The sequence below is a fragment of the Silene latifolia genome, chromosome Y (genome assembly GCF_048544455.1).
Source record: "Silene latifolia isolate original U9 population chromosome Y, ASM4854445v1, whole genome shotgun sequence".
Lineage (NCBI taxonomy): Eukaryota > Viridiplantae > Streptophyta > Magnoliopsida > Caryophyllales > Caryophyllaceae > Silene > Silene latifolia.
In genome coordinates, this window is record NC_133538.1 from 484,423,968 (window position 1) to 484,442,542 (window position 18,575).

Sequence of the window (18,575 nt, forward strand, 5' to 3'; positions counted from 1 at the left end):
CCTCCTATCATAACTAGAAACTTAGTGAATAAGTCTTGTGAAGACAGCCTCACTAACACCATGGGATCCTTATCTTTGGAAGCAAGGAGAAATGGGAAACCTAGTGGGAGTTTTCGCAAAAGGCTTGCCATCAAAAAGAGAAAGTTCAATAAGAGGAAGAGTAGTAAGAGGTTCAATTCAAACCATAGGGATTTGTTGGCTAGTGGGACTACCAATAATGTATGCCTTTATTATCATGGCATGGGCCATTGGGTGAGGAATTGCCCCATCTTTTTGGGAGATATCAATGATGGACTTGACGTTCCACTTGGTAATATTTCTTTCGAAATCATTGTTATTGATATAAATTATACTTCCACCTCAACGTGGGTATTGGATACCGGTTGTGGTTCTCACCTTTGTAATCATTTACAGGGGCTTAGAAACATGGAAAAGCTAAACAAGGGTGATGTAGATCTACGACTTGGAAATGGAGTTAGGGTAGCCGCCACTTCAAGAGGAACTTATGTTATACTACGTATTTATGAGTCTTGGGGTACTCTATCGAGTAGGCCTTACTCTGTCGAGTAAGGGCGTGTTGCGGATAACAATAGTTTCTGACCTGTTGGGCACTCGATCGAGTAAGGGGGCACTCGATCGAGTACCATAGCTACTCGATCGAGTAGCCGGTTTAGGGGGGCTGTTTTCTCGGGTTTTGTTAATAATACGATTAGAGTATATAATACTTCCGTCATTGTTCTTAAATCACTTTTCAAAACCTAATCACTGTGAGAAGAGAAAGCAAACTACGTCATTAGCTTTAATCGCATTGTTGGCAAATCCCGGAGCTTAGAAGGTCGGATTTCACTTTCCTTTATACCGTTGTGATCCTTGCGTCGAGGGTAAGACCTATATACCATTTTTATGATGTTTCTTTAAAGTTGGTTAAACCCTAGTTAGGGGGATTTGGGGGTTTTGTTGTTTGTATGATTGGTAGTGATTATGTGTTTGTATATTAGGAGGAGGATTCGTAGAGGAAGCTTTTTGATAACAAATTTTGTGAGATCGTCGATTGTTGTGCTTTCCAGGTAGGGTTTCCCTACTCAGTATTACTTACATAATGTGTGGTGATTGTGCTGTAGTTAGTTTTGTTGATTGTTTCAGACGGTTGTGATATGGTATTGTGATTGTGATTGTTTGTCTCTGGTTCTCGAGATGCGTTCTCGGCTGAGTGAAGTCACTTGCGGGAGTGGCTTCACGCCCTAGTTTCGCCCTTCGTGGAACCCGCCACAGAAGGGGATGTGCACATTAATGGGACAGGGTTATCGCTCGGTATGATGAGCGGGGATTTGGTGGGTACGGCTGCGGTCCCCCACTGGCAGGGTTGGTCCAGTGGACAGTCGGTGACAGAGATGGAGTGGAGTGGATGATTGTGTATGATTGTTTGAGCTGTATTGGTTACTGTATTGTTGGTTATATAAATTATGTAAATAGTACTGACCCCGTTTATTGTTTTAAAACCTGCGGTGATCCATTCGGGGATGGTGAGCAGATATTGAGCAGGTATGAGTTGAGTACTGGGATAGCTGGGATGTGCCACGGTCTGATGATAGAAGTCTTCCGCTGTAGCTTAGTAGTTTTCATAAACATTTCAGTTAAATCAGTAGACAGTCAGTTTGAGAACATGTATTCGTACTTTTGGTTTTGGTTTTGAGATTGTAACCTTTCACTAAAGTATTTCTATTTAAACGTTGTTTCATTATTGTTTATTTGATTATCATTGCCTCGGGTAACCGAGATGGTAACATCCTTATACCTGGGTGGTCCTAGTAAGGCACTTGGAGTATATGGGTGTTACAAAATGGTATCAGAGCGACGATCCTGAAACCTGTAACCAATGAACCCAATGAATATAGGGAGTCAATTAAAATGAACCCGGGGTAAAGGTTGTAGGAGCTAATGCAAAGGCTTGGGAGATGTCCTAAAGTCGCGAAATCGCCCTACAATTTTGAACCGGTCACATGGGGGGGGGGGTGTATGTCATGTCGTATGTGTTGTTTGTCAGCTTGTGTGTGGATGTGATGAAGTATGTCGTAATTGTTGAATGCTTGGAGTAGAAGGCTGAGAATATGAATGAAAGATTGATGAGACATATAGAACTGTGTTGGAATAACAAGCATGTTGGATGTTTACTATGTGGCGTTTGATCATCTGATATAACTGTTTCGTTGATTTTATGAAAAGCTTGGTAGAATTGTATGCTTAGCTATATCACATGTTGAGTTTATAATGCTGCTTAGTATGTTGGGAGATGTGAGATAACATGCGGATAGTTTATGCGAGTCAGCATGACTCGATCGAGTAGGGGGTACTCGATCGAGTAGGTGAGATACTCGGTCGAGTGGGTTTAACTCGATCGAGTGGGTATTTGACGATTTTGAATCCATAATAGTGTTTTTGGGCACTCGATCGAGTACCTCAGGCACTCGATCGAGTAGGGGGTCACTCGATCGAGTAGCCGGGCTACTCGGTCGAGTATGTTAGAGGTCAGAAGGTCTGTTTGGGTTCTGGAGTCGAGGCACTCGATCGAGTATGTTGGGCACTCGATCGAGTAGCCTCTTACTCGATCGAGTAGGTTTGGGTACTCGATCGAGTGTGTTCTGGGCAGCCTGTTTTCCTGTTTTGAGGTTTTAGTGCGTATGTTTATGTCTATCCTTTCTTATATAGTTTCAAGATGCCGCCCAAGAGAAACGCGTATTATGCGAGAGCTGAGACCATGAATATGGATGATATCGTTAAGATGTTGGAGCACCAAGATGCTCTCACTTAGGCCTTAAAGAAAGTGAATAAGGATAAGGAGGTTGATCACTCTAAGATCAGTCTCTATATAGCGAGGTTTAAGCCAAAAGAGTACACGGGAACCGGGGAACCAAACCTTCTTGACAACTGGCATCGTGAGATGGAGAATATTTTGGACCTGGTTCATTGTCCTGATGAGATGAGAGTAGAACAAGCTGCGTTCTACCTGAGGGACGCAGCTGGCAAGTGGTGGGATACGGTGAAGGTGAGTGCTAGGGAGATGTATGCGAACCAGGGCTTACCTGCTATACCTTGGGACGAGTTTCGGAGAGCTATGAGGAAGGAGTTTGTACCGGAACATGTGAGGAGTAAGCTAAGAGAGGAGTTTGATGGGTTTAAGATGACATCTGATATGTCAGTTGCTGAGTATTATAAGCAGTTTAATGAGAAGTCTAGGTATGCGGAGGATATGGGTTTGAGTGAGGAGAATCTGGCGCTGAGGTTTGAGAGGGGGTTGACCCCTAAGATCATGGATAAGTTACCCGTGGGAGTCCTTACCGATGTTAAGGAAGCTTATGAGAGGGCTGGGAGAGCTGAGAGGCTGGTTGAGATGGCTCAGGAGAGAGTGAGTGAGAAAAGAAAGGCTGAGAGTGAGGGTGGAGGCCAATCTAGTGACAAGAAAGGCAACCACAATCAAGCTAAGGGGTTTTCTTCTGGGTCAGGATTCAGTGCTGGGGCTTCCTTTGGGCGTGGCCGTGTGAGGTGTAGTGGTAGTTGGGGGATGACCTGCTATGGCTGTGGCAGTGTAGGCCACAATAGACATGAGTGCACGAGTGCACCTAGAGCTTTTCAGGGGTCGGCTCGGGGGAGCTATTCTCAGGGACCTGCACAGAGTTATGCGAGCAACATACCAGGTGGGTCATGGTCTAACCGGGGAAGTCAGAGCTATCAGGGTGGAGGTAACCGCAATGGCGGTAATTCTTATCAGAAACCAGCTACGAACAACAATACCAATCAGGGGTCGGCTACTAAGCCGACCACATCAGCCAGTACTGTCCAGGGAAGTGGACAGAAGACCAGTGGAAAGTTGTTCATGATGGACAAGAAAGCAGCCGAGGAGGATGCACATGTTATCACTGGTACTTTTCTTGTTAACGGTATTCCTACCTTTGTTTTGTTTGATTCGGGGGCGTCTCAGTCGTTTGTATCTTCGAGTCATGTTAGACGGTTGGGTTTGAGGGTATACGAGTCTTTAAGTGAGAAAGTTTTTATACCTTCGGGTGAGTCTGTATCATGTGGGAGGTTGTTTAGAGATGTATCTATGATAGTTGGGCAAGTTGATCTACCTGTAGACTTGCGAGAGTTTCCTTTTGAAGGTTTTGAGATGATAGCCGGGATGGATTGGTTAGGAAAGTATAAAGCTAAGATAGACTGTCATCAAAAGAAAGTGTCTTTGAGAGGGCCTAAGGGTGTTAGTGTGTCTTATCGTGGGTTTCTAGTCAAACCTAAAGTTAAGTTAATTGCAGTTGTCACCTTGAAGTCTTATCTGAGAAAGGGGTGCCCATTGATCTTGTGCCATGTGAGAGATGACCGGATAGAGAGTCCGACAGTTGATCAGATACCAGTGGTGGGAGAGTTCGCAGATGTTTTTCCAGAGGAGATTCCGGGGTTGCCACCGAAGAGGGAGATAGATTTCACCGTTGAGATGAAACCGGGGACGGGGCCAATCTCTAAGGCACCTTACCGGATGGGTCCTAAAGAGATGGAGGAGCTCAGGAAACAGTTAGATGATCTGATAGAGAAGGGATACATTAGACCTAGTGTATCGCCGTGGGGAGCACCAGTTCATTTCGTGAAGAAGAAAGATGGGAGTATGAGGCTGTGCATAGATTACAGAGAGCTGAACCGAGTGACATTAAAGAATAAGTATCCTTTGCCAAGGATAGATGACCTGTTTGATCAGTTGAGTGGTGCATCAGTCTTTTCCAAGATTGATTTGAGGTAGGGATACCATCAGGTAAAGATTAGAGAGAAGGACATACCAAAGACAGCTTTCACGTCGAGGTATGCGCATTATGAGTACGTGGTGATGCCGTTTGGGTTATCTAATGCACCGGCTGTGTTTATGGATTTGATGAACAGAATCTTCAGACAGTTTTTGGACAAGTTCGTGGTGGTGTTTATCGATGACATTTTAGTGTACTCTAAGACTAAGGAGGAGCATGAGGAGCATCTGAGGATTGTGTTGCAGACTCTGAGGGAGCATGAGTTATATGCTAAGCTGTCCAAGTGTGAGTTCTGGTTAGAGAAAGTTGCTTTTCTGGGGCATGTGATCTCTAAGGAGGGAGTAGTTATGGATCCGGCGAAGATTGAGGCAGTGACAAAGTGGGAAGCACCAAAGAATGTTGCGGAGATTAGAAGTTTCTTGGGTTTAGCTGGATATTACAGACGGTTCGTGAAAGATTTCTCCAAGATAGCTAGACCTATGACAGCTTTGATGAGGAAAGAGAACAGGTTTCGTTGGGATGAGAGTTGTGAGAAGGCGTTCCAAACATTAAAGGAGCGTTTGACCACAGCTCCTATCTTAGCATTGCCTGAAGGGATCGAGAACTTTGTGGTTTATACAGATGCCTCAAAGAATGGGTTAGGATGTGTGTTGATGCAGAACGGTAAGGTGATTGCCTATGCTTCTAGGCAATTGAAGCCGTATGAGGAGAATTATCCTACACATGATCTAGAGTTGGGTACAGTGGTGTTTGCTCTCAAGATTTGGAGGCATTACCTTTATGGGGCGACCTTTAAAGTATTTTCGGATCACAAAAGTCTCAAGTACATCTTCACTCAAAAGGAGTTGAACATGAGACAGAGGAGGTGGATGGAGCTGATTGGTGATTATGACATGGATATTATCTACCATGAAGGGAAAGCCAATGTTGTTGCAGATGCTTTGAGTAGGAAGAGTGTACATTCCTTGTGTACAGCTGTATCTTTGATGAGGTTGAGAGATGAGGTGGGGAAGTTTGGTATACATATGATGCAGAGAGGAGATGATGTGGGAGATTTGACAGTACAGCCTGATCTTTATGAGGATATTCGTGGTAAACAGGCTTTGGATCCTAAGATGGTTGAGTGGAGAGCTTGAGTAGAGAAAGGGATAGTGTCTCGATTCTCCATTCATACAGATGGTAGTTTGAGGTTCGATGGTAGGTGGTGTGTCCCTAATGATGAGGAGCTGAAAAAGACAATCATGACAGAGGCACATTGTACACCATATTCAGTACATCCATGTGGTGACAAGCTATACAAGGATTTGAAGAACACGTTTTGGTGGCCTGGGATGAAGAAAGAAACATCAGAATTTGTGGCCCGTTGTTTGACGTGCCAGAGAGTTAAAGGGGAACAGCGACGACCACAAGGTATGATTCAGTCTTTAGAGGTACCTGAGTGGAAGTGGGAATCCATTTCTATGGATTTTATCGTGGGTTTGCCAAAGAGTCAACAGGGTAACAACATGATATGGGTAATAGTGGATCGACTGACCAAGTCAGCTCAATTTGTGCCAATGAAAGATACATGGACTAAAGCACAATTAGCTATGGCCTACAGGAAGAATGTGCTTAAGTTACATGGAGTCCCCAAGGACATAGTGTCTGACAGAGATGCGAGATTTATCTCAAGGTTTTGGAAAGAGTTGCAGGAATCTTTGGGAACAACTTTGAAGATGAGTACAGCTTTTCATCCTGCGACAGACGGTCGGACTGAGAGAACAATCAAAACTCTTAAGGATATGTTACGGGCTTGTGTGATGGACTTTGGTGGTAGCTGGGAACAGAGGTTGGATTTGATAGAGTTTTCTTACAACAACAGCTATCACACTAGTATTGGCATGGCACCGTTTGAGGCTTTATATGGGAGGAGATGCAGGGGTCCGATTTGTTGGGACGACAGTGCTGAGGCAGTGGTTCTAGGACCAGAGATGGTATATGAGATGGTTGAACAGATTAAGATGATCAGGGAACGGATGAGAGCAGCTCAGGATAGGCAAAAGAGTTATGCAGATCTACATCGCCGGGATATAGAGTTTCAGGTTAGGGATAAGGTTCTTCTGAAAGTGTCTCCTATGCGTGGGGTTATGAGATTTGGGAAGAAAGGCAAGCTGAGTCAGAAGTTCATCGGTCCTTATAAGATCTTAGAGCGAGTTGGGGAAGTTGCTTATCGTCTGGCTTTACATGCTGCGTTAGAGAGAGTGCATAATGTGTTTCATGTATCGCAGGTGCGGAAGTATGTGAGTGACCCGTCACATGTGTTAGAGGCAGAGAGCTTAGAGCTAGATGAGTCTTTATCATATCTTGAGGTACCTAAGCAGATTCTTGATCTGAAGGTTAGGAAGACTAGGAGTGGTGAGACAGTTTTGCTTAAGATCCTTTGGTCTAACCACGAGACTGAGGAAGCTACATGGGAGGCAGAGGATATCATGAGAGAGCGCTACCCTTTCCTTTTTGATCAGGTATGTATGGTTACGGGGACGTAACCTTGTTTCTTTTAGGGGGGTAGGAGATGACTGCAAAGAGTTTTTATGAGTTTTAAACCCTTTTTGTGTTGTGTCGGCATGGTTGTTGTCGTTGAGTCGGGTTGCGTTTGGGTTAGTAACATGTTTTTATGTTGAGTTTTGTTTTGGTTGTTGAGTCGGGAATGCGTAGTGTGTGTCTTTGTTTTGTTGTAGTTTGAACTTCGGGGACGAAGTTCTTTTTAAGGAGGGAAGACTGTAATACTACGTATTTATGAGTCTTGGGGTACTCTATCGAGTAGGCCTTACTCTGTCGAGTAAGGGCGTGTTGCGGATTAAAATAGTTTCTCACCTGTTGGGTACTCGATCGAGTAACGTTGGTACTCGATCGAGTAAGGGGGCACTCGATCGAGTACCCTAGCTACTCGATCGAGTAGCCGGTTTTTGGGGGCTGTTTTCTCGGGTTTTGTTAATAATGCGATTAGAGTATATAATACTTCCGTCATTGTTCATAAATCACTTTTCAAAACCTAATCACTGTGAGAAGAGAAAGCAAACTACGTCATTAGCTTTAATCGCATTGTTGGCAAATCCCGGAGCTTGGAAGGTCGGATTTCACTTTCCTTTATACCGTTGTGATCCTTGCGTCGAGGGTAAGACCTATATACCATTTTTATGATGTTTCTTTAAAGTTGGTTAAACCCTAGTTTGGGGGATTTGGGGGTTTTGTTGTTTGTATGATTGGTAGTGATTATTTGTTTGTATATTAGGAGGAGGATTCGTAGAGGAAGCTTTTTGATAAATTTTGTGAGATCGTCGATTGTTGTGCTTTCCGGTAGGGTTTCCTACTCGCATTACTTACATAATATGTGGTGATTGTCTTTGTAGTTAGTGTTGATTGATTGATTTGACGGTTGTGATATTGTATTGTGATTGTGATTGTTTGTCTCTGGTTCTCGAGATGCGTTCTCGGCTAAGTGGAGTCACTTGCGGGAGTGGCTTCACGCCCTAGTTTCGCCCTTCGTGGAACCCGCCACGGAAGGGGATGTGCACATTAATGGGGCAGGGTTATCGCTCGGTATGATGAGCGGGGATTTGGTGGGTACGGCTGCGGTCCCCCATGGCGGTGGCTGGTCCAGGGGACGGTCGGTGACGGAGATGGAGTGGAGTGGATGATTGTGTATGATTGTTCGAGCTGTATTGGTTACTGTATTGTTGTTTATATAAATTATGTAAATAGTACTGACCCCGTTTATTGTTTTAAAACCTGCGGTGATCCATTCGGGGATGGTGAGCAGATATTGAGTAGGTATGACTTGAGTACTGGGATAGCTGGGATGTGCCACGGTCTGATGATAGAAGTCTTCCGCTGTAGCTAGTAGTTTTCATAAACATTTCAGTTAAATCATTAGACAGTCAGTTTGAGAACATGTATTCGTACTTTTGGTTTTGGTTTTGAGATTGTAACCTTTCACTAAAGTATTTCTATTTAAACGTTGTTTCATTATTGTTTATTTGATTATCATTGCCTCGGATAACCGAGATGGTAACATCCTTATACCTGGGTGGTCCTGGTAAGCCACTTGGAGTATGGGGGTGTTACAACTTATGTAATTGTTTTAGATAATGGCTTAGAGTTTACTTACATAATTGTTATTTTGTACCTTCTTTATCGAAGAACATCGTCTGTGTTGCCATGTTAGACATGGAAGGATTTTCTTTTGGGTTAACAATAATTGTTGTGAAATTTCTAAGAATAACTTCGCCATAGGCAAAGGCACTTCAATTAATGGCATTTATGTTCTTGAAACTTTTGACTCAAGCAAATATATCTATAACATACAATCCAAAAGACTCAAAACAAGTGATCCAAATGAATCATACATTTGGCATTGTCGATTAGGTCACATAAATGAGAAACGCATCAAAAGGCTAGTGTCGACTGGAATTATTGGACCATTTGATTTTCATTCATATGGAATATGCGAATCTTGTCTCCTTGGCAAAATGATTCGTGCACCCTTTAGTGGTAAAGGGACACGAGCAAGTTATTTGTTGGGACTAATACATACCGATGTATGTGGTCTAATGAATATCACTGCTAGGGGAAATTATGACTACTTCGTCACTTTTACAAATGATTTAAGAAGATATGGGTATGTTTACTTAATCAAATACAAAAGTGAGGCATTTAAGAAATTTAAACAATTTCAAAAGGAAGTAGAGAACCGATTGAACAAGAAGATTAAAGCACTACGATCCGATCGTGGTGGAGAATATCTTAGCACTGAATTCGATTCTCATTTAAAAGATTGTGGTATTGTATCACAACTCACTCCACCTGGTACACCTCAACTAAAAGATGTTGCCGAAAGGAGGAATCAAACCATACTAGATATGGTTCAATCTATGATGAGTCAAACGGATCTACCAGATTCGTTTTGGGGTTTTACAATTCTAACGGCCATAAAATCATTACACCAATGTCCAACCAAAGCTACAGATGAGACTCTATTTGAGATATGGAAGGGAAAAGTCCCAAACTTGTCATATATGAAATTTGGGGTTGTGATGCTTATGTCAAAAATAAATCTACCGATAAGCTATCACCTAAATCTGACAAGTGTTACTTTGTAGGTTATCCAAAGAACAATCGTGGATATTCCTTCTACAACCGTCATGAGAACAAAGTGTTTGTGGCTTATGAGGCTGTCTTTCTAGAATTGGATTACATTTCTAGGAGCCAGAGTGGGAGAAAACTTGAACTTGACGAAGTTCAAGAACCACAAACTGGAGAAGAGGTGCAATAAGATGTTCCTTCATCATCTAATCATGTTATTGTTCCTTCCGAACCAAGGAGGTCAAGTAAGGTTAGTCATCGACCCGATCGATACGTGGGCATCATCAGGATGGATGAGGAATTGGACGTCTTACTTTTGGAAAGTGACGAAACCGTAACCTACAAAGCAGCAATTTCTATTCCCAATTCAACTTTATGGCAAAAGGCCATGCAATCCGAAATAAAATCTATGCATGAGAACCAAGTATGGGACTTGGTTGATTTCCCTAAAGGTATATGACCCCTTCAATGCAAATGGATCTTTAAGGTAAATAATGGTATAGAAGGGCATGATGATGTCTACAAAGCAAGGCTAGTTGCGAAAGGTTTCACCCAAGTTCATGGTTTACACTATGATGAAACCTTTACTCCAGTAGCCATGCTTAGATAAATTCGGATTATGTTAGTGATTGCCGCATTTCATGATTATGAAATATGGCAAATAGATGTCAAAACCGCCTTCCTAAATGGGTATTTAGAGGAGGAAGTTTACATGACACAACCTGAGAATTTTTTACATCCTAAAAATCCTAACATGGTATGAAAACTTAAGAGATCCATCTATGGTCTTAAGCAAGCATCGAGAAGCTGGAACCATCGTTTTGATCATGTAATAGAAGAGAATGGTTTCACTCGAAGTGTCGAAGGACTAAGTTTATACATGAAGTTTAGTGGGAGTAAAGTCATCTTTCTAATCTTATATGTAGACGACATACTTCTCATTGACAATGATATACCAATGCTTACGTCTGTTAAGGGATGGCTTGGGAATCATTTCCAAATGAAAGATTTAGGAGAGACACAACGTATATTAGGTATCCGGATCTATAGAGATAGATCTAAAAGGATATTAGCACTAAGTCAAGAGTCTTATATTGATAAGGTTCTTCGACGTTTTAACATGGACAACTCCAAGAGGGGTTTTATTCCAATAGGTAGTGGGGTTACATTGAGCAAGTCTCAGTCACCCACAGAACCTGAAGATGTTGAACGTATGAAATTGATCCCTTATGCTTATGTTGTTGGATCAATCATGTATGCCAAGATATGCACTCGTCCCGATGTATCGTATGCTTTGAGCATGACAAGTAGATATCAAGCCAATCTAGGTGAAAGTCACTGTATAGCCGTCAAGAATATCCATAAGTACATGAGAAGAACTAAGGATTCATTCTTGGTGTTTGGAGGAGATTCTGAGCTAAGTGTGAAGGGTTATACTAACTCGAGCTTTCAAACTGATAGGGATGATTTGAAATCACAGGCTGGCTTTATTTTCATGATTAATGGTGGGGCGGTTAGCTGGAGGAGTTTCAAAGAGTCGCTCATTGTGGATTCTACGAAGGAGGCTGAGTACATTGCAACATCTGAAGCTGCCAAGGAAGCTGTGTGGATTAGGTAATTTTTGGAGGGGCTAAGGATAGTTCCTACCGCCACAGATCCTATCACGATCTTCTGCGATAATAGTGGGGCTATCTTTCAAGCTAAAGAGCCCAAGTCTAGTAACAAGTCTAGACACGTACTTAGAAAATTTCATGTAATTAGAGATTTCATCGAAAGGAAGGAAATAACGATTTGTAAGGTTGGGACAGATGATAACGTCATTGATCCTTTAACCAAGCCTTTATCGCAGGCTAAGCATGACCAACATTTTATTTCCATGGTTCTGAAACGCATGCCAAATTTGTATTAGATTATGAGATATAAAACAAAAAACTTTGTTTTTGGTTTATATATGATAATCGCATTTATCGTTTGAGTTTCTTTATGAAAACGCATTTATTTATTACTTTGTTATATCCAAATAGGTTGTTGAGACAATGTTCAACCCTATTAAAGTGAACTGGATTGACATAAGATTCGCCCCTAGTAACTTATAGGAGGTGATGTCTCGAAATAACTAGAGTGCGATGCGATTGATGGCAAGTTCAAGTGTCATAGGGTCATGTGGGATGACTAGTCGATCACATAGACAGACTCTATAATACACTTTATCGGGCAGTGACCGCTTATAGAGTTTTGGAAATACATATAGCGTGGTCGTGGTAAGAGCTACTATAGTATTCTTATGAGTAAATTCTTTTGACTAGAGACTATTCGCCCAAGTTGGCACAAGTTTCTGATTGGCTTTTATTTATACTCTACGACTGTCGTAACTGAAGTCAAATAAGTAAATTTTGGGTCATGATGAACTGTGGCGACAACATGGGATCAGCAGTCAAATGGCCCAGGAAGTTGGAAAATCCCAACCCCAGAAGGGACAATTCCAAATGGTGCGAATTCCACATGGACATTGGACACACGACGGACGACTGTTTTACCCTGAGGAAAGAAGTGGCTTACCTGCTGAAATCCGGATACCTAAAAGACCTAATCAAGACGAAAGGCAGGAATGCGAACTAGGGTAAAGAGGATCAGGAGCATAAGCAGGATCGCATCCTACCTCCACCACCTCCAATATACGAAGTAAAATTCATATCTGGTGGATAAGAAATATGCGGTCTGACCAGTTCAGCAGCAAAAAAGATAGCCAGGACGCCAAGGACTGTCTCACCCTGCAAACCAGACCATATCCCAACAATCACTTTCAATGATTGTGACCTGGTAGGTATTCCTGATGTTCATCATGATGGCCTAGTAATTTCTATGAAGATTGGAACCGCCACAGTGAGAAGGACCCTGGTAGACGGAGGCAGATCAGTAAACTTGATCATGCTTGACGTGCTGAAAGCCATGAAGATCAACGAGGACCAAATCACCAAAAAATCCAGTGTCCTAGTAGGATTCAGTGGCGAAACCAGGAGAACTCTAGGAGAAATCCACCTCCTAACTTACATTGAAGGAGTCTCATCTTCTGAGAAATTTGGAGTCCTTGATTCCCTGTCATCTTACAACGCAATCTTGGGTAGACCCTGGATTCATAATGTCAAGGCCTTACCATCAACCTATCACTAGTGTATCAAGATACCAACAGAATGGGGCATAGCCACAGTCAAAGGGGATCACAAGGCAGCCCAAGAATGCTACACAACAGCTTTGAAGACTTCCAAGGCAGGTAAGTCCCTTTCATAGCAATTACAGTACCCTGTCAGGAGCACTTATGTAGCACCTCCCAGAATGGAAACAGATTAAGTAATTCTGGACCCTAAGTACCTTGACAGGTATGTTTTAGTAGGACCTGACGCCCCAGATAGTGTCAGGCCTGAACTAGTAAAGTTCCTTAAAAACAAATCATCTTGGTTTGCTTGGTCACATTTTGATATGTCTGGAATTAGCGCTGATATAATTACGTATAAACTCAATGTTGACCCATCTTTTAAGCCTGTACAACATAAAAGGCGGAAATTTGCAGCTGAAAGAAATACCATAATTAACGAAGAAGTAGAGAAACTATTGGATATGGGAATGATCAGGGAAGTAATGTACCCTGAGTGGCTAGCTAACGTGGTTGTTGTGCAGAAAAAGAATGGAAAGTGGAGAGTTTGTGTAGACCATACTGACCTGAACAAAGCTTGTCCCAAAGATCCATTTCCTTTACGACATATTAATGCCATGGTAGACGCCACATCAGGCCATGAAATGCTGTCATTCATGGACGCTTCCAGTGGATTCAATCAAATAAAGATGCACCCTGCTGACCAGGATAGTACTACATTGATTACAGACTGAGGCATATACTGTTACGCCGCAATGCCTTTCGGCCTGAAGAATGCAGGGGCAACGTATCAGCGCCTGCTCAACATGATGTTTAAAGACCAAATAGGTGATATCATGGAGGTGCACATATACGACATGGTGGTGAAATCCAAAAATGCAGAAGATCATGTGAAACATTTGGAAATAGCGTTAGAAATATGGAGAAATACAACATGAAGCTTAATCCTGCAAAAGGCCACTTTGGAGTCTCGGCAGGCAAATTCCTTGGATACATGGTCACAAAGAGAGGCATAGAAGCCAGCCCTGAACAGATAAAATATATCCTGGAACTGCAGTCACCCAAATCCGTCAAGGATATCCAAAAATTGATAGGCCGGGTAGCTGCCCTGAACCATTTCATATCCAGATCCTCTGAGAGATGCAAAACATTTTACAACTTCCTCAGAAAGAATAAACATGTTCAATGGACGGATGAACATGAGATAGAGTTTCAAGACTTGAAATCTTATCTATCATCTCCGCCCTTACTAGCTAAACCAGAAAAGGGAGAACCCCTATGATGTGACCATAATTAGCGCATATTTGGCCCCCGAATTAGCCTTGTTCCCATGCTTTTTAGTGCATATTTGGGTAATTTATTATCTTTAGTTATTTGTTTTGCATATACTTTGAGATTTTGATCCCTTGGTAGGAAAGGAGTGCAAATCTTGCATTTTCATGGCAAAACGAGACTAAATTGATTAAATTCAATGACCAAGCATCAAGGAGAGACAAGATTAGAAGGCCTTTGTACATATGATAGTAGATGAGCAATGTTGAGAAAGGATCCTTGCATCCCCAAGGAAATCCCCAAGGATTTTATGAAGAAAAGGGAAGAAAAGAAGAAGAAACCATGCTGAGCTACAATCCGAGCGGATTGCCTTGAATCCGTCCGTCCCCAGCACGAGAATCCGTGCGTCTTCCTTCAAAGACGCCCGGGTAAGCAGCTACCAGAATCCGCCCGGATCCTCTCGAAGACGCCCGTCTTCCCCTGCTACAATCCGCCCGTCCCGACACGAATACGCCCGGATTCCAGCCCAGCACGAATTCGTCTCTTCATGCATCAAAGAAAGAAGCCCTTACTTCAAAAAATACCGGCTTCTCCCTGCTCAATCTAAAAAGTGTAATTACTAGTTTAGCCCTTAGTTAACCCTAATGTATCCACCAAATTTGCACTATAAATACCCCATTAGTCTAATTAGAAGAGCATGTTCTTCTTATCAATTATTAGAGTAGTTAATATCAATCAAATCTCTCTTTAGTATTGTAATCAACAATTAATCAAGTTTCAATACAAGTTTTATTTCTTTAATCTCTCTTTTGTTCATCCTTTATTTTGGGTAATTGAAGTTATTTGGGTTATTATTGGGAGATTGACAACCTCTCAATCAAGCATCAAGTACTTCTTTTATTCTTTGCTTTATTATTGGAATCATTAGTAGGTATAATTCTCTTAATCCCTTTTTAATTATTGTTAATTAATTTCATTTATTCATCATGTTTCCTTTTGTTGGTATGATTGACAATCTTGCTAGCATGATCAACATGATAATGAGTGAGTAGTGACCTAGCTAGGGTTAATTGGTAATTAGGGGAAACCAACATGGGGAATGATTCATGCTTAAATTAATATGCTTTCATGGTTTATTTGCTTGCTTGTTTTGATCTCAACTCATGCACATGTTATGTTTGATGAAATGTGAGTCTATGAATCTTTGCATTTTTTACCCATCACCTATCTTTTCAATGAGACTTGTAAGACATAAACCAACTCGAGTCTCATTAGACCATGCATGTTGTTGAGTAGGGAAGACTAAGTCGACTTGTAGGTGTTGTACAATCTAATCGATTCAGCTCCGGGACCCAAACTTTCCTAGGATTGTAAGATATAACCCAACTCAATCCATCACAACAATAATTGCTTGCTTATAATTTGAGAACATGTTTGTATGATCAATTCCCATGATTTCCCTATGACCCCATGACACCCTAGTGCTTTTTATCAATTGTTTACAACCCTTTTAAATCATCTTGCTTATTTACTTTCATTGCTATTTAGTTAGTGACCTTCTACATCAACCCAAATTGTGACACCCCTAAGACACCACTAGTTTCAATAGAAATCTCATCTCAATTCCCGTCCCTTGGGATCCGACCTTTACTTGCCTCTTTACTAATTGTAGAGTTGTTTGTGAAGCTATAAATTGTGTTTTGATTCGGACGTGACCCAACGACAACATCTATTAAGTTATGAAAACGAAACGGACCGATCAAAAATGGCGCCCTTGCCGGGGACGGTGTTAACTTGATTTAGATTTTCTTATATTGTTACTAGTTGTGTCTATCTTTGCCTTGGTGAAGTAAAACTCCTCAAGGTTTGTTCTAATTGTTTTCAAGTTGTTTGATATTTTGCATGTCTAGAAGGTCACAAGGTGATTTGTTACCTTTTGATCGTGAAATCGAAAGAACCTTGACAAACAATAGGAGATTTGTTAGGAGGAATTTGAGAGGTATTAGTGAGGTAGTGGATATTTAACCAACTATTGAGTTCATCAACCCTTTTGCAAGAGAAGGTGAGGAGAACCCAACACAAAATACCCCACAAAATCAACCTACAATGCCTAAATTTTCATCACATTCCGTACCCACCGAGGAGAACCTACCAAATGGTACTCCCACACTACAACATTTGACCGGAAATTTTATTACCAAATCCGCCTTTATCCAATTAGTCGAAAGGAGCCAATTTGGGAGGATGCCTAGTGAAGACCCTCATTCTCATATGGAAACCTTTTGTGACTATTGTGATGCGATTTCTCAAACCGGTGTGACTCAAGACCAAATTCGATGGGTCTTATTTCCTTTTTCTCTAATCGGCACCGCGAAACAATGGTTGAAGGGCCTTGATAAGGCCACTCTCGGAATAGATTCTTGGAAGAAGTTGGTTCTAGCTTTCTACAAAAAGTTCTACCCACCGGAAAAGACTAACATGCTAAGAGATCAAATTACGGGTTTTAAGCAAAGGGATGAAGAATCTTTGTATGAAGCTTGGGAGCGGTTCAAGGGAATTTGTCGCTCATGTCCTAACCATGGACTTAGCGAGTGGTTCTTGGTACAACAATTTTGGAACGGTCTATATGAAGATTAAAGGAACATTCTCAACATGGGATCAAATGGAATGTTCACCGAAGTTGTTGACAATCAAACATGGAACAAGATTGAGGAAATGGCGGTCCATAACTCACAATATAGTAGACCTCGCAAGGCTACTAGAGGAGGAAGGCATGAAGTGGACTCCGTTACTCAATTGGGTGCTCAACTTAGTGCTCACATTGACACAATCAATTTAAAGTTTGAACAAGCTATGGCTAGACTTGAAGAAGCCTCAAAATCACCAAAGCATCATGTTAATGCCATGACGGCATCCTCATCAATCCCAAGTGGGATATGTGAGATTTGTGGAACTTTGGGACATGACCAAAGTGAATGTAGGGGAACAAATGAACAAGTGAATGCTTTCCAAGCATACAAGAGTGGTACGCCTTATTCCAATTATTACAATGAAAGCACCAAGTTTCATCAAAATCTCTCATACAAAAGCCAAAATGTTCAAAACTCTCAAACAACATACACCCCACCTCCCATGAGAAACCAAAATCAAAGACCCTTTTACAACCAAAACCAAGGTTACCAAAATCAAAATCCATACAATCACCAAAACGACCAAGGTTTTGATGTTCAAAAAGCGGTCCTCCAAATGCAAAAGAATCAACAAGAGTTTTTCACTCAAATGCAAAAATATAGTCAAGCAAAGGAAACCACCAGCAACAACATTCTAGCTCACACCAAGATGTTGGAAACCCAATTGACTCAACTAGCATCTTCAAGCTCACAAAGACAAAAGGGGCAATTATCACCTCAAAGTAATCCCCCAAGACATGAAACGGTTAGTGCCATTCACTTGAGAAGTGGTACAAGGTATGAAGCACCGAAGAAGCAAGTTGAGGATGAAGTTGTGGAAGCAAGTGATAAGGAAGAAATTGTGCAAAACTCCAAAGATGGAGAATCATCAAAAGAAGAAATTTCAAAGAAAAATGAAGACAAGGTCAAGGAGAAGGAGCCCATTGTGATTAGACTTCCATTTCCTAGTCGTCAAGCCAAGCCCAAATTTGATGACCAACTTGGAAAGTTTATGGAAATTGTGAAGAATTTGGAAGTCTCAATTCCTTTCACGGAATTAATCAATCACGTGTCGGCCTATGCGAAATACATTAAGGACATCCTCACAAAGAAGAAGTCGATCTGGAAACTTGAGACTATCGCCTTCACTAAGGTGAGTAGTGCAATACTTCAAGGGATTTCACCTCCAAAACTAAAGGATCCGGGAAGCTTCTCAATACCGTGTACCATTGGCGACACCACGATCAACAAAGCCTTATGTGATCTAGGGGCTAGTGTGAGTGTTATGCCGTACTCGGTGAGTAAAAGGTTGGGGATGGGAGAGCTTAAATGCACTAATATCACACTCCAAATGGCCGATAGATCGACGAAGACACCGTTAGGGATATGGGAATATGTCCCCGTAAGAATTGGGAAGTTTTTCATCCCGGTGGACTTTGTCATTGTTGATATGGAGGAAGATTCCAACGTTCCAATCATTCTAGGAAGACCCTTCTTACACACCGCGGGTGCGGTGATTGATGTAAAACATGGTGAGCTCACTCTAGAAGTGGGAGATGAGAGTATAACTTTTAATCT

At 41.8% G+C, this 18,575-nt stretch overlaps 1 non-coding gene across 1 annotated transcript; it reads right to left on the bottom strand.

Annotated features, from left to right (window-relative positions):
- Nucleotides 1-16,806: 16,806 nt before the first annotated feature.
- On the bottom strand, nt 16,807-16,913 carry LOC141637053 (small nucleolar RNA R71). Its single transcript, XR_012541617.1, has one exon. It is a non-coding gene; the product is annotated as a small nucleolar RNA R71 (small nucleolar RNA).
- Between the last annotated feature and the right edge of the window lie 1,662 nt (nt 16,914-18,575).